Here is a 13909-nt window from a genome sequence, read left to right as displayed (position 1 = left end):
CGGGCTGGCGGGCACGGCTGAAAGGCAGGCTGGTGGGCACGGCTGATAGACAAACTGGCAGGCATGGCTGTAAGACAGGCTAGCGGGTACAGCTGACAGGCAGGCTGGCAGGCACGGCTGATAGACAGGCTAGTGGGCACGGCTGACAGGCAGGCTGGCGGGCATGGCTGATAGGCAGGCTGGTGGGCACGGCTGACAGACAGGTACAGGGACCTGAGGGCTGAGGAGAATGTTAGCACACAAGCAACAACCTTGCACAGGCACCTCCTTTATGGAGGAGGTGCTTTACATAGGGGCAGTCCTCCAGCCATTGGCCGGGGACTCTTTAGGATGGTGTGCGCGGCTCCTTTAAGAGGGAGTGAGCGCGTGTGCACCCTAAGCACAGTTTCCGGAAAGCTGTGCGCAGTGCGTGCCACAGCAACAGGAGAGCAGGAAGACGCCAGACCAGGACCACGGTTGTGAGGGGAACGGCGTCTCTGCCCGGCAGGAGGCTGAGACGCCAATGCTACAGTACCCCCCCCCCTTTACACCCCCTCTTCTTTAGGCCCACGAGAAATTTTTCTAGAAGATGAGGAGCATGAATGTTCTCCCTGGGCTCCCAAGACCTCTCCTCGGGACCAAACCCCTTCCAATCCACAAGAAAGAAAGTCTTTCCTCTTACCTTCTTGGTGGCCAAAATGTTTTCTACCTCAAAGACCTCAGCGGAGACAGAAGCTGGGGTGGTATCTGGATCGTCAGAGAAAGAATTAAGGACAACAGACTTGAGGAGAGATACGTGAATGGAGTTGGGAATCCGTAAGGAGGCCGGGAGTTTCAGCTTGTAAGCCACTGGATTAATTTGGTTCAGAACCTCGAAAGGACCAGTGAACCGCGGACCCAACTTATAAGATGGTATCTTGAGACAAACATATTTGGAAGAAAGCCAGACCTTGTCTCCCGGATGGAATTGAGGCGGATCCAGACGTCTCTTATCAGCATTCTTCATCATCCGCTCGGAGGACTAAAGAAGCGCAGATCTAGTGTCTTCCCAAATTGTAGAAAATTCGCTGACGAGAGACTCCGCGGCAGGATTGTCCACTGAAGAGGAGACGGGAAACGAAATCCAGGGGTGTCGACCGTAGACCACAAAAAACAGAGATTTAGTAGAAGACTTGCTCTCATGGTTGTTATAGGAAAACTTGGCCCAGGGAAGGAGCTCAACCCAATCGCTATGCTGAGCGTTGACAAAGTGCCGAAGAAAACCGGTGAGGATTTGATTGATCCGTTCCACTTGACCATTGGACAGAGGATGATAGGCCGAAGAAAAATCCAAGGAGACATCCAGCAGCTTGCACATGGCTCTCCAGAAGCGCAAAGTGAATTGAACTCCGCGATCCGACACAATGTGGAGGGGTAAGCCGTGAAGACAGAAGATGTGATGGATGAAGTAAAACCTTCTTCCGATCCTGAAACGCTACAAAGGTCTTACCGGGTAGTAGATGAGACAGGTCAAACGGAGCAACAGTCATTATTTTGGAGGGGTCAATGATATGTAGAGACTCCTCCTCTTGCTCAGTAGACAGAAATGAGTGGGATAGAGCGTTGGCTTTAATGTTCTTGTCTGCCGGGCGGTAGTGTAGAGTGAAGCAGAATCGAGCAAAGAATAGAGACCACCTGGCCTAACGCGGGTTTAATCTTTGGGCGTTCTGCAAATAAGCGAGGTTTTCATGGTCAGTGTAGATGACCACCGGGTGCAGAGCCCCCTCAAGCAAATAGCACCACTCCTCCATTGCTAATTTGATGGCCAGCAGTTCTCGATCTCCTATAGAGTAGTTGCGTTCGGATGAGGAGAAGAGCTTGGAGAAGAAGCCGCAGGTCACCATTCGCCCGGACGAGGATTTCTGGGTGAGCACTGCTCCAGCCCCGGAGGAGGAGGCATCAACCTCCAGGAAGAACTGCTTGTTGCAATCTGGACGGTGTAGCACAGGAGCGGAGGATAAGACTTGTTTAAGGGAGGCGAAGGCCTTCTCCGCCTCGGAAGTCCATTCCCTGGGATTTTGTCACGGGTGTGTCGCCACGAAGATCGTCACGATTACACAGCCTGACTTCTCGCAGCTGACTTTTTGGTGCTTTGTGTTTTTCGGCAGTGAGGGAGTTAATTCTCTCTCTCTCTGTGCTAGACGAGGTCCAGCCTCGCCCAGCTGCAATCAATGCTGCTGTAGTGAGACTCCTTCAAATGCCTGCTGGTCTGTTAGGGAAGTGTTGGTGAAAGCATTTCATGCAGACTAACAGAGCGGATCGTGGTATTTGGAGTTTCAGAGATAAGTGTATTCGGAGAGTTTTTTCCCTTCCTCGCTTTATCATTTATCTCCTTTCCCGTTGGTGTTGTAGTTGTGTAGTTTTTGTATGCAAGGTGGTTTTGGTTTTTCCCTTGTACTGTCTCGTTCGTCTAAGTACTGTGTGTGGGCATATTATTACTTGTCCCCTTTTGTTGTGATCGGGGTCCTTCTCAGGACTAGATTACTTAGGTGCAGGGATCCTCAGGAGGTAGGGGTTACGCTGGCGGCCTGGACCTCTGTACCTTTAACAGTACCTCCAGGTTGAGGGATTAGCCAGGGCCCCAGCTTAGGGTCAGCTTAGGCCCCCTACCTCCAGTATACAGAGACAGCGTGACATTTTCACCGACCACTTAGTTTTTCTCCAGCTACCATGGATCCAGTAGCCGGTCTAGCTCGGCAGTTGCAGAGTTTGTCCATGGAGCTGGCGGACGTTAGGTCCAAGGTTTTGTATCCTCAGGAGCAAGCCGGACCAGAACCTAAAGTAGCTCTCCCTGACAGGTTCACTGGGGGGCGGGACAAGTTTTTTGTTTTCCGGGAGGCATGCAAGTTGTACTTTCGGCTGCGGCCTCGGTCATCGGGGAGTGAAGAACAAAGGGTGGGAATTGTCATCTCGCTCCTACAAGGGGACCCACAATCTTGGGCGTTCTCTCTTCCCCCGGGCTCCCTGGCTCTCCAGTCAGTGGATAGGTTTTTCGCTGCTCTGGGACTCGTATATGATGACCCAGATCGGATCTCCCTTGCTGAGTCTAAGTTACGTAGGATCCAGCAGGGAGATCGTCCGGTGGAGGAATTCTGTTCGGAGTTCCGTAGGTGGGCCACGGACACCCAGTGGAATGACCCGGCTCTTAGGAGCCAGTTTTGTCAAGGTTTATCCGACAAATTACAGGATGTGTTGGCACAGTATGACTCTCCCACGTCACTGGAAGCCGCTATGGCCCTTGCTATTCGCGTTGACAGACGGCTTCGGGAGAGGTGCGGGATAACTCTACCCCCTGTGATGACTCCACCTCCTACAAGGTCCCCTCATATGGTGGTTCCCCTGGTCAGTCCAGAGGAGCCTATGCAATTAGGAGGGACATCATTTCGGGGGAGGGGACCGGTGGTGCGCCATAAGACAGGAAGGTGTTTCTTCTGCGGGAGAAAGGGACATTTTATTGGGGGGTGTCCATCCCGTCCCTTGCAGGGTGAAGAGTCGTCGGAAAACTGTTGATCCCAGGTTGTGTGGTGGACGGCAATCTGGGAGTAGGTATTTCGTCCCTAGGTTCGTCTCAGTTTCTCGTACCGGCGGAGGTGGTGGTGGGTACGAGAACTGAGAGGATATCTATTCTTTTGGATAGTGGGGCCGGGGCTAATCTGGTTGATGCTCGGTTTGCCCGGGTTCAGGGTATGCGATTGAGTGAGTTGGCTAAACCCATCCCCATATTCTCGATCGATGCCAGGCCTCTCGGTCAGGGAAGTTTTTTGCAAGCTGTGCATGATGTAAAACTTCAAGTGGGGGCGATACATAAAGAACTGTTGTCTTGCTACGTGTTGGAGGGTCTTCCCACTCCTATAGTGTTGGGCCTTCCTTGGTTAACTAAGCATAACCCGGTTATTAATTGGCAAACCAGAGAGATAAGCCAATGGAGTAAATTCTGTAATAAAAACTGCATGAACACGGTCATCGGTGCGGTTACTCCTTGGGTCTTACCTCCATTTCTGGCGGACTTTGAGGATGTATTCTCGGAGAAAGGGTGTCAGGAACTACCTCCTCATCGCGAGTATGACTGTTCTGTAAAACTGCTCCCTGAGGCCAAGTTACCTAAAGCTAGGTTGTATAACCTTTCTGGTCCTGAGAGGCAGGCCATGAAGGATTATATTTCAGAAAGTCTGGCTAAGGGGCATATTAGACCTTCATCTTCACCGGTGGCTGCAGGGTTCTTCTTTGTTAAGAAGAAAGATGGAGGCCTACGCCCTTGCCTGGATTTCCGTGAACTTAATCGGATTACGGTCCGAGATCCGTATCCGCTCCCACTTATTCCCGATCTCTTTAATCAGATCGTGGGCGCCAAATGGTTCTCTAAGTTGGATCTCAGGGGGGCGTACAATCTGATTAGGATGAAGGAGGGGGATGAGTGGAAGACGGCGTTTAACACTCCGGAGGGGCATTATGAGAACCTTGTCATGCCATTCGGTCTGACTAATGCCCCGGCGGTGTTCCAACACTTTGTTAATGACATTTTTCGCCGCCTGGTGGGACAGTTTGTTGTCATATATCTGGATGATATCTTAATTTACTCGCCGGATCTGGTGTCTCATCAGGAGCACGTTAGGCAGGTGTTACAGATCTTGCGGGATAATAAACTGCATGCCAAATGGGAAAAGTGTGTGTTCGCCGTACAGGAACTCCAGTTTTTAGGCTTCCTGGTTTCAGCGTCCGGTTTTCGTATGGACCCTGGGAAAGTGCGGGCAGTTCTTGAGTGGGATCGGCCAGAGAATCTTAAGGCACTACAACGTTTCCTGGGGTTTGCTAATTATTACCGGAAGTTCATTCGTAATTTCTCGTCCATGGTTAAGCCTCTCACAGACATGACTAAAAAGGGGACGGATTTTTCTAGGTGGTCTGACAAGGCTTGTCAAGCATTCTCTTCCTTGAAAAAATGTTTTGCCTCGGCACCCATACTCATTCAACCGGATGCGTCACAGCCATTCATTGTAGAGGTAGACGCTTCCGAGGTAGGGGTGGGAGCAGTATTGTCACAAGGTTCGTCCCCTGGTAAGTGGCATCCGTGCGCCTTTTTCTCTAAAAAATTGTCGTCCGCTGAGAGGAATTACGATGTCGGCAATAGGGAACTCTTGGCCATTAAGTTAGCTTTTGAGGAGTGGCGCCATTTTTTGGAGGGGGCAGTCCATCTGGTCACCGTCATCACCGATCACAAGAACCTGCTATATCTGGAGTCCGCGAAACGTCTGAATCCCAGACAAGCTAAGTGGTCATTGTTTTTTACCAGGTTTAATTTTGTCGTTACATATCGTCCTGGGTCAAAAAATGTAAAGGCGGATGCCTTATCTCGTAGTTTCCCTGGGGCCGGGAATACGGACGACCCGATTCCTATCCTTCAGGAGGGGGTGGTGGTTTCGGCAGTATGCTCTGAGCTGGAGGAGGAGGTATTGGAGGCTCAGGGGGACGCCCCTGTTGGACCTCCGGGGAGACTGTTTGTTCCAGATCAGTTGCGACAAAAGGTGATCGAGGCACACCATAACTCAGTTTTTGCAGGACACCCGGGGAGTAGAGCAACTGTGGATCTCCTCTCGCGTCGGTTTTGGTGGCCTAACTTACATAAGGAGGTGGTAACTTTTGTCGCGTCCTGTGGGGTTTGTGCGCGCTCTAAGACCTCACATACCCGTCCGTCTGGGGCCCTCTTACCTTTGAAGATCCCGGAGCGTCCTTGGACTCATCTGTCTATGGACTTTATTACGGACCTCCCTCCGTCTTCGGGTAAAACGGTCATACTCGTTGTAGTGGACAGGTTCAGCAAGATGGCACATTTTATCGCTCTTCCGGCTCTCCCTAATGCCAAAACTCTTGCGCAGGTGTTCATTGGGGAGATTGTGAGGCTTCACGGGGTACCCTCCGAGGTGGTGTCTGATCGGGGGTCTCAGTTTGTGTCCAAGTTCTGGAAGGCGTTTTGTCATCCTCAGACCAATGGTCAGACGGAACGTATGAACCAGAGCTTGGAGACATATCTCCGGTGTTTTGTGTCAGAGAACCAGGAGGACTGGGCTTCTTTCTTACCTCTGGCAGAGTTTGCTCTTAATAATAGGCGGAGCGAGTCCACTGGTAAGTCCCCGTTTTTTGGGGCATATGGTTTTCACCCCCAGTTTTGTACTTTCAGTAGGGGGGGCTCTTCGGGGGTTCCTGAGGAGGAACGTTTTTCCTCATCACTCGCTTCAGTATGGAGAGGGGTGCTGAAGAATCTGAATACTATGGGGAACCGATACAAACGTATGGCTGATAGGAGGAGAGTGTCTGGTCCGGACCTAAGTGTGAACGATCGGGTATGGTTGTCTACCAGGAATATAAAACTTAAGGTTCCCTCCTGGAAACTGGGTCCCAGGTTCATCGGGCCGTACAGAATCAGTTCTATAATTAATCCGGTGGCATTCCGTCTTGACCTCCCCCCTACGTTTAAAATTCACAACGTGTTCCACAGATCGTTGCTTAAGAGGTATGTGGCGCCGGTGGTACCGTCACCTTTACCTCCCCCTCCAGTGGTGGTCAAGGGTAACTTGGAGTTCCAGGTATCGAGGGTCATCGATTCACGCTTTAATCGCCGGTCCCTTCAGTACCTGGTTCATTGGAAAGGGTATGGTCCTGAGGAGAGGATGTGGGTTCCTGCGTCGGATATTAACGCAGACCGATTAGTTCGGGCCTTCCACACGACTCACCCGGATAAACCTGGCCCTGAGGGTCCGGAGGCCCCTCGCAGAAGGGGGGGTACTGTCACGGGTGTGTCGCCACGAAGATCGTCACGATTACACAGCCTGACTTCTCGCAGCTGACTTTTTGGTGCTTTGTGTTTTTCGGCAGTGAGGGAGTTAATTCTCTCTCTCTCTGTGCTAGACGAGGTCCAGCCTCGCCCAGCTGCAATCAATGCTGCTGTAGTGAGACTCCTTCAAATGCCTGCTGGTCTGTTAGGGAAGTGTCGGTGAAAGCATTTCATGCAGACTAACAGAGCGGATCGTGGTATTTGGAGTTTCAGAGATAAGTGTATTCGGAGAGTTTTTTCCCTTCCTCGCTTTATCATTTATCTCCTTTCCCGTTGGTGTTCCCTCTGTTGTAGTTGTGTAGTTTTTGTATGCAAGGTGGTTTTGGTTTTTCCCTTGTACTGTCTCGTTTGTCTAAGTACTGTGTGTGGGCATATTATTACTTGTCCCCTTTTGTTGTGATCGGGGTCCTTCTCAGGACTAGATTACTTAGGTGCAGGGATCCTCAGGAGGTAGGGGTTACGCTGGCGGCCTGGACCTCTGTACCTTTAACAGTACCTCCAGGTTGAGGGATTAGCCAGGGCCCCAGCTTAGGGTCAGCTTAGGCCCCCTACCTCCAGTATACAGAGACAGCGTGACAGATTTGCTCCTTTACGGGTGAGCGCAGAGATGGGAGCAGTCCGGGAGGAGACATGAGGAATGAAGAGGCGGTAATAGTTTGCGAAACCCAGGAACAGTTGAATCGCCTTCAACCCCTCCGGTCGGGGCCACTTTAAGACGGCAGACACCTTCTCGGGATCCATCCGCAGTCCGGTCTCAGAAAGATATAACCAATAAACAGCAGGGAGGTCTGCTCAAAGAGGCATTTCTCGTATTTAGCATACAGGCGATTCTTCCGGAGCCTCAGCAGAACCTGACAAACATCCCTCTGGTGTGAGGGCAGAGCCGGAGAGAATACCAAGATATTGTCCAGGTACACCACCACGCAGGAATACAGGAGATCTCGGAAGATGTTGTTAACTAGGTCCTGGAAGACGGCTGGAGCATTACAGAGACCGAAAGGCATCACGTGATATTCGTAGTGACCTTCCCGGGTGTTGAATGCCGTCTTCCACTCGTCTCCCTGGCTAACGAAGATCGAGCTTGATGAAGATCTTTGCGCCTTTTAGGCGGTCAAACAGCTGCGAGATGAGAGGCAGGGGGTACTTATTTTTGATGGTATTCTGGTTTAGACCCCAGTAGTCGATACAAGGACGCAGAAAGCCGTCTTTCTTCTTTACGAAGAAGAATCCTGCTCCAGCCGGAGAGGTGGATTTCTGGATAAATCCCCCAGCAAGATTCTCCTCTATGTACTCAGACATAGCACGGGTCTCGGCCAGCGACAAGGGGTAGATTCACATGCGGGGAGATGAAGCACCAGGCACTAGGTCGATGGGGCAATTATACAGCCTATGAGGTGGTAGTGTCTCAGCTTCCTTTTTGTCAAAGACATCCACATGGGATCAGTAGAGTGCCGGCAGGCCAGGTAGATTAGCCGGAGCAGACGGGGGTCGAGCAGGATGAACCGAAACCAGACAGGACTCATGACATTCCTGACCCCAGCGGAGCAATTCACCAGATCTCCAATTCAGGATGGGCTCATGTTTCTGTAACCAAGGCAGACCAAGCAAGAGGGGATGAGAGAGACCGGACAGCGCATGAAAGGAGATCTTCTCCTACTGCAGCATTCCCACCTGAAGGGTTACAGGCTCAGTGACAAGCAAGATGGTTTCCGGGAGAAGCTTCCCATCCACAGAGGCTACAGTCAAAGGTTCAGCCAGACATAAGGTAGGAATCTGATAACGCTCCACAACGGCCTGTTAAATGAGATTCCCTGCGGCTCCAGAATCCAGATAGGCAGTCTCGAAGAAGCGGGTCTCACCACTGGTGACAGAAACAGACAGAGTCAAGGACGAAGAGGAAGAACTCTTGCCTAGGACGACCTCTCTGAGCGGTCCTAGACACTGGAGTTTCCCGGTCTCACTTGGCAGGAACGGATCAGATGCTCTATACTGCCACAGTAGAAGCAACTCCCCTCGGCGCAGCGTGTCTCCTGGCAAGACTTGACCATCTTGGTTTGGTCACTTTGCATTGGCTCTGGAGAAGACATCCAGGGGATGGCTGGTTGCAAAACTGGGCTTTGGAAGGTTGGAGCGAGACGCGGAGGTCCTCTCTCCCGGGTCGTCTCCTTAGCACATTCCAGAAAACGGATGTCAATCCGGATAGCTAATGACACCAGGTCGTTCAGGGTAGGAGGTATGTCACGGCCGGCTAGCTTATCCTTGATCTGTCTGGAAAGGCCCTCCCAAAAGGCGGACACCAGTGCCTCATTATTCCAGGCCAGTTCAGATGCGAGGGTCTTACATTTTGTTGACTGGGCATTGGGTTACTCTGGGGCTGTGGGGGCAGGCGGGGAAGGGGCTGCTGCACAAGTCTTGGAATCCCCGAGGCTTGAGGGACAAACCTCTGTATCGAACACTTTTTCCACTGCTTCTGCCTCCTCCCCCTCCTCTAAGGCCTCCACCTGTGCACTCAACCAGTGCCTTAATGAGACACATGTTCCAACACTGCAGTGAGAATCCCCTCCACCTCCGTACTGTGCAGCCAGCGCTCACTGCAATCAGGCAATGTGTTAAAATGAATATGCCTTGGAGATCACAGTCTCACAGATCAAGAGTTGTGGACAGCTATCCAGGCCGAGTTTGAGCAATGGCTGTCTCCACTGAACCTGGAGCCAAGGAAGGCCGTGTGCTATAACGGTGTGAACCTGGTGGCGGCCCTATGCCAGGGCAACCTCACACACGTGCCTTAGATGGCTCACGTCCTCAACCTGGGGGTCCAGCAATTTCTCCACCATTATCGGAGCCTGGATGTGCTGCTGCGTAAAGCACGGTCGCTGTGTGTTCACTTCCGCCGTTCACACCCCGCAGGTCATCGACTACAGAGGTCTTTGGCCTTACTGGTTAACCGGTTGATATGCGATATGCAGACAGGGTGGAATTCCACTCTGCACATGTTGCAGCAACTGTGGCAGCAGTGACGAGCTCTGATGCAGTATCTCATTTTGCATAGCCTGGGCCAACGCAGTACGGACGTGGTGCAAATCACGTTTTCAGAGTGGACACAGATTAAGGATCTCTTCACTTTAGGAGGGTGGATTACAGAGATCGAGGGGGCTCATGATATCAGACAAACTGTTAGTGAAGGTGCAGGAGCCGAGGAACAAATGGAGGAGGAAGAGGTGATGGGCACGCAACAGTCAGGAGATGAAGAGGATAATGATCCCCTCTTTGTTGTCCGTGGTTGGCAGGAGGTGACGGAGGAAGCAAGCTTCACTGTTACCCCGCCACCAACACACCATGGATTTGGACCTCATGTAAGAGCCCGACACAGGAGCGCCTTCTTGTTGCACTGCAACATGATCCCCGTATTGTTATGATTTACAATAGTGCTTACTACTGGGTGGCCACTGGTACAAGAGTAAATTTTGCCAGATGCTTCCCGCCCTGGAAAGGGACGCACGCATGCTGGAGTATCGAAACACACTTGTAGACAACCTTAAGAGTGGATTTACCCCAAGACAGCAGTGAGGCACACAGTGTGCATCGCAGTTCTAGTCTTCCAACCCCGGGAACGTCAATTCGTCAATGCAAAAACATTAGCAGCAGCAGTGTAAGTGGCAGAAACAATTTCTGTGAGTTCTTTAACACATTTTTTATACCAACTTGTGCACCAGCAGAACAGAGTACAAGTCTGACACAAAGTGAACAACTGGAGAGGATGTTACAGGAGTTTCTCAAGCTCAATATCAATACTATCAGGGAGGGTTTGGACCGTTTTGCATTTTCGTCTTCAAAAGTGGAAGAGTGGCCTGCGCTTGCCTGTCACGCCTTGGAAGTTTTATCATGCCCGTCAGCCAGTGTTCTCTCAGAATGTGTCTTCAATGATGCTGGTGGTGTCCTGACGGATAAGCACATCCAGCTGTCACCTGAAAGTGTAGACCACCTAACTTTCATCAAGTTGAGCAAGTTATGGATCTTCAAGGATTTTTGCATCCCAATCGCAGACTGTGCAGACTAGGCAATGGTGTAGTTTTTAGTGTGCTGCATTGGTCTCACGTTATTGCAGTCTGTGACACCTTTGTCATGGCTTCTGTCTCTTCTGTTGCTACTGGTGCTGATGTTATTCATAATTTTTTGAAATATAGAGACTCCTGGTTGGGTCTCCATCTGGTGTGTTTCCTGTAGTGGAAGGGGTGTCAGTTCCCCATTATACTATTTCTACTCTGGTGATATTGATGCCACTTTGGTGGTGTCTGTCCCTAATTTTTTGAAATGTGGAGACTCCTGGTTGGGTCTCTATCTGGTGTGTTTCCTGTCGTGGAAGGGGTGTCAGTCCCCATTATACTATTTCTACTCTGGTGAAATTGATGCCATTTTGGTGGTGTCTGCCCCTAATTTTTTGAAATGTGGAGAGTCTAAGTTGGATCTCCATCGTGTGTTGCCTGTAGAAGTAGGGCTCTCAGACCAGCAGGCATGCACTTACTTTCAGTCTAGTACCTGTGTTACTATCCTTAAAGGGAATCTGTCACCCCCTGGCACTTATCTGACCTCTAATATGGGCATACAGATGATAGAAATGTAAATCTATACTTACCTGTATGCCTCATATTAGAGGTCTTGTTGCTGTGAAATGTCTTTTTATTCATACAAGTTTCTGATGGGTTTCAGTCCCGGGAACTGGAAGAAATCCACGCCTCCTGTGTGAAATACAATGTCTCCCTCCTCCTCTGCATGTCACAGTGCCTGGATTTGGCTGCAGCAACTGCACATCACAGGGCACTGTGACATGCAGGACAGGGGAGAAACATTGTAATTCAACGCCCTCAACGATCTCATCTGGCTCGTAAACTTTCTGTAAGCCTGCATCGATCTGGTGCAAAAAGTTCATATAAGACAGGTTCTCTTTATGTTCACTCTCTCCAAGGATCTTGAATTCTTTCCTTATGGTGATTTGTGGTGTTAGAGAAGACTGTCTTCCTGATTTATCTAACCCGAGCAGGGTAAAGGTTCTGTCTGAGTCTGTCACCTGTTCAGAGGTTTTGGTCGATTCCTGCAGTGCTGTTGTTAGGGCTTTGAATTGTTCTTTCAATTCCTGTCTGCAGACGGAGATTCCTGCTTTTGGTAATTGGTGCCACCCCTCCATCCTCCAACTTCGACCTGGTTAGAAACTGTGTTAGCTCCTGGAGGAATGTCCCCATGACGTCTTCAGTTTCTTTCTCCCCCAGCTCATCCATTTTTGCATTAATGGTATCTAACATTTGCCTGCGGTTGTGTGCTTTAGAAATCTGTTCTTCTGACATCTTTATATGTTCTGCTACTGTTCTCAATTCTTCACAGGTTAACTGAAGAAGCAGCTCACTAATTCTGTCCATTTGTATTTCCACATCCATTGCTGCTAGTGAGTTTTCTTTAGGGCAGGTCCCCTTTAAATAGTGAAGCAGAGTTGAATTGAGGTGCTGTGCTGCTGTGTTTTTCCGGGCACTTTTCCTCTTCTCCCTCTACACGCTAATTCCCGCTCAGGATTCCACATATGGGCCACCAATGTTACATGCAAGCCGCTAGGTTCAGATAGGGCGAGACGGGTTTCATGAATTCTTTGGAATCCTGGGGGAACCGTTACTCAGGGCGACCATAGGCTGCAGCTTCTCTCAGGCACACGATAGATTAAATTGCTGACCAGACACATCTTACAAGAGTCTTTTTCAACAGTTTAACAGTAGAATTTAATCTGAAGCATGGCCAGTGCAATTCAGGGATATTACAGCAACAATCTTCATTACAGTACAGTCTGAGTTTCTGGAGCAACTGGCTCTAGTACCAATACAGTAGTTTCTTCACAAGGCACAGTATTACAGTCTCTTCAGTAGCATAATTCAGCATAGATTAGATCTCTTAGCAGCACGCTTCTATGCATACACAGCCACAGGCTTTTCCTTCACAAGGACACAATAGTACACAGCATTCTTTATCCTGCATAGAGATGGCGGGGGGAGGGTTTGATGAGTGAGATTATCCATGTGACACAATTCCTTCCAGTCCTTATCTTCCTGCCTGATAATACTCTGCACTTTTAGTTCAGGGAGTTTATCTGACCTGTGTTTAGTTTCTCTTTGTGTACTTTCGGCATTCTCCCCCTGCTGCTTCCCTGTCTGCGCTGCAACGTCACTTCTGCCTTCCTGCTCACCACCTCATTTGTGATGTACTCACAAGGTGGAAATCCACCTTGCATATGTTGAAGACACTATGCGTGTAGCAGCAGAAGATACTGGAGTTTCAGCTGCAGCATGCACAGGTGAGTCGCTCTTTGGAACAACACCACTTCACCACCAACGAGTGGGTATCCATGCCGGACTTGTGTGCTCTTTTGCGCTGCTTCGAGTACTCCAACATGATGGCTGTGACACCATGATCAGCGTTACTATACCATTTCTATGCCTCCTTGAAAAAACACTTTAGGCGATGAAGGATGAGGTGGTGGCAAAGTAGGAATAGGAGCAGGAACAGGGATCATTCACACCATTATCAGGCCAGTCGTCCATACATGGCTCGGAAATTAAGTTCCTGTACCAACGGCGGCCAGGTACACAACTGTCCAGCCAGGAGACATTTTTTGAGGATGAAGAGGAGAATCCATGTTCACAGCAGGGTGGCACTCAAAGCAGCTCACGGGCATCACTGAAGCGTGACTGGGTGGATACAGAGGACCCAGACGATACACCGCTGAGTTGCCTGGATTTTTATAAGTGCGGATTACTGGGTGGCAACCCTGCTGGATCCCCACTACATGCACAATGTGCCATGGAGGGTCAGCGGAAAATGCGGGAAAACAAGCGCGCGCTGGTAGATGCACTACTGACGGCATCCCCAACTGACAGCGGGGGCTCAGTGGAAGCACAAGGCAGAGGAGGAAGTCGCCAACGCAGCTGGGGCACCGGCACCACCTCGGAAGGGAGGGTTAGCCTGGCCAAAATTTGGAAAACCCTCTTCACCGTGCCACAACATCCAGCACCACCATCTGATGTG

Source organism: Phyllobates terribilis, unplaced genomic scaffold, assembly GCF_046119375.1.
Source record: "Phyllobates terribilis strain yellow unplaced genomic scaffold, ASM4611937v1 Scaffold_11__3_contigs__length_659146591, whole genome shotgun sequence".
NCBI lineage: Eukaryota > Metazoa > Chordata > Amphibia > Anura > Dendrobatidae > Phyllobates > Phyllobates terribilis.
The sequence above is the reverse complement of the archived record's forward strand: the minus strand, read 5'-3'. Positions refer to the sequence as shown.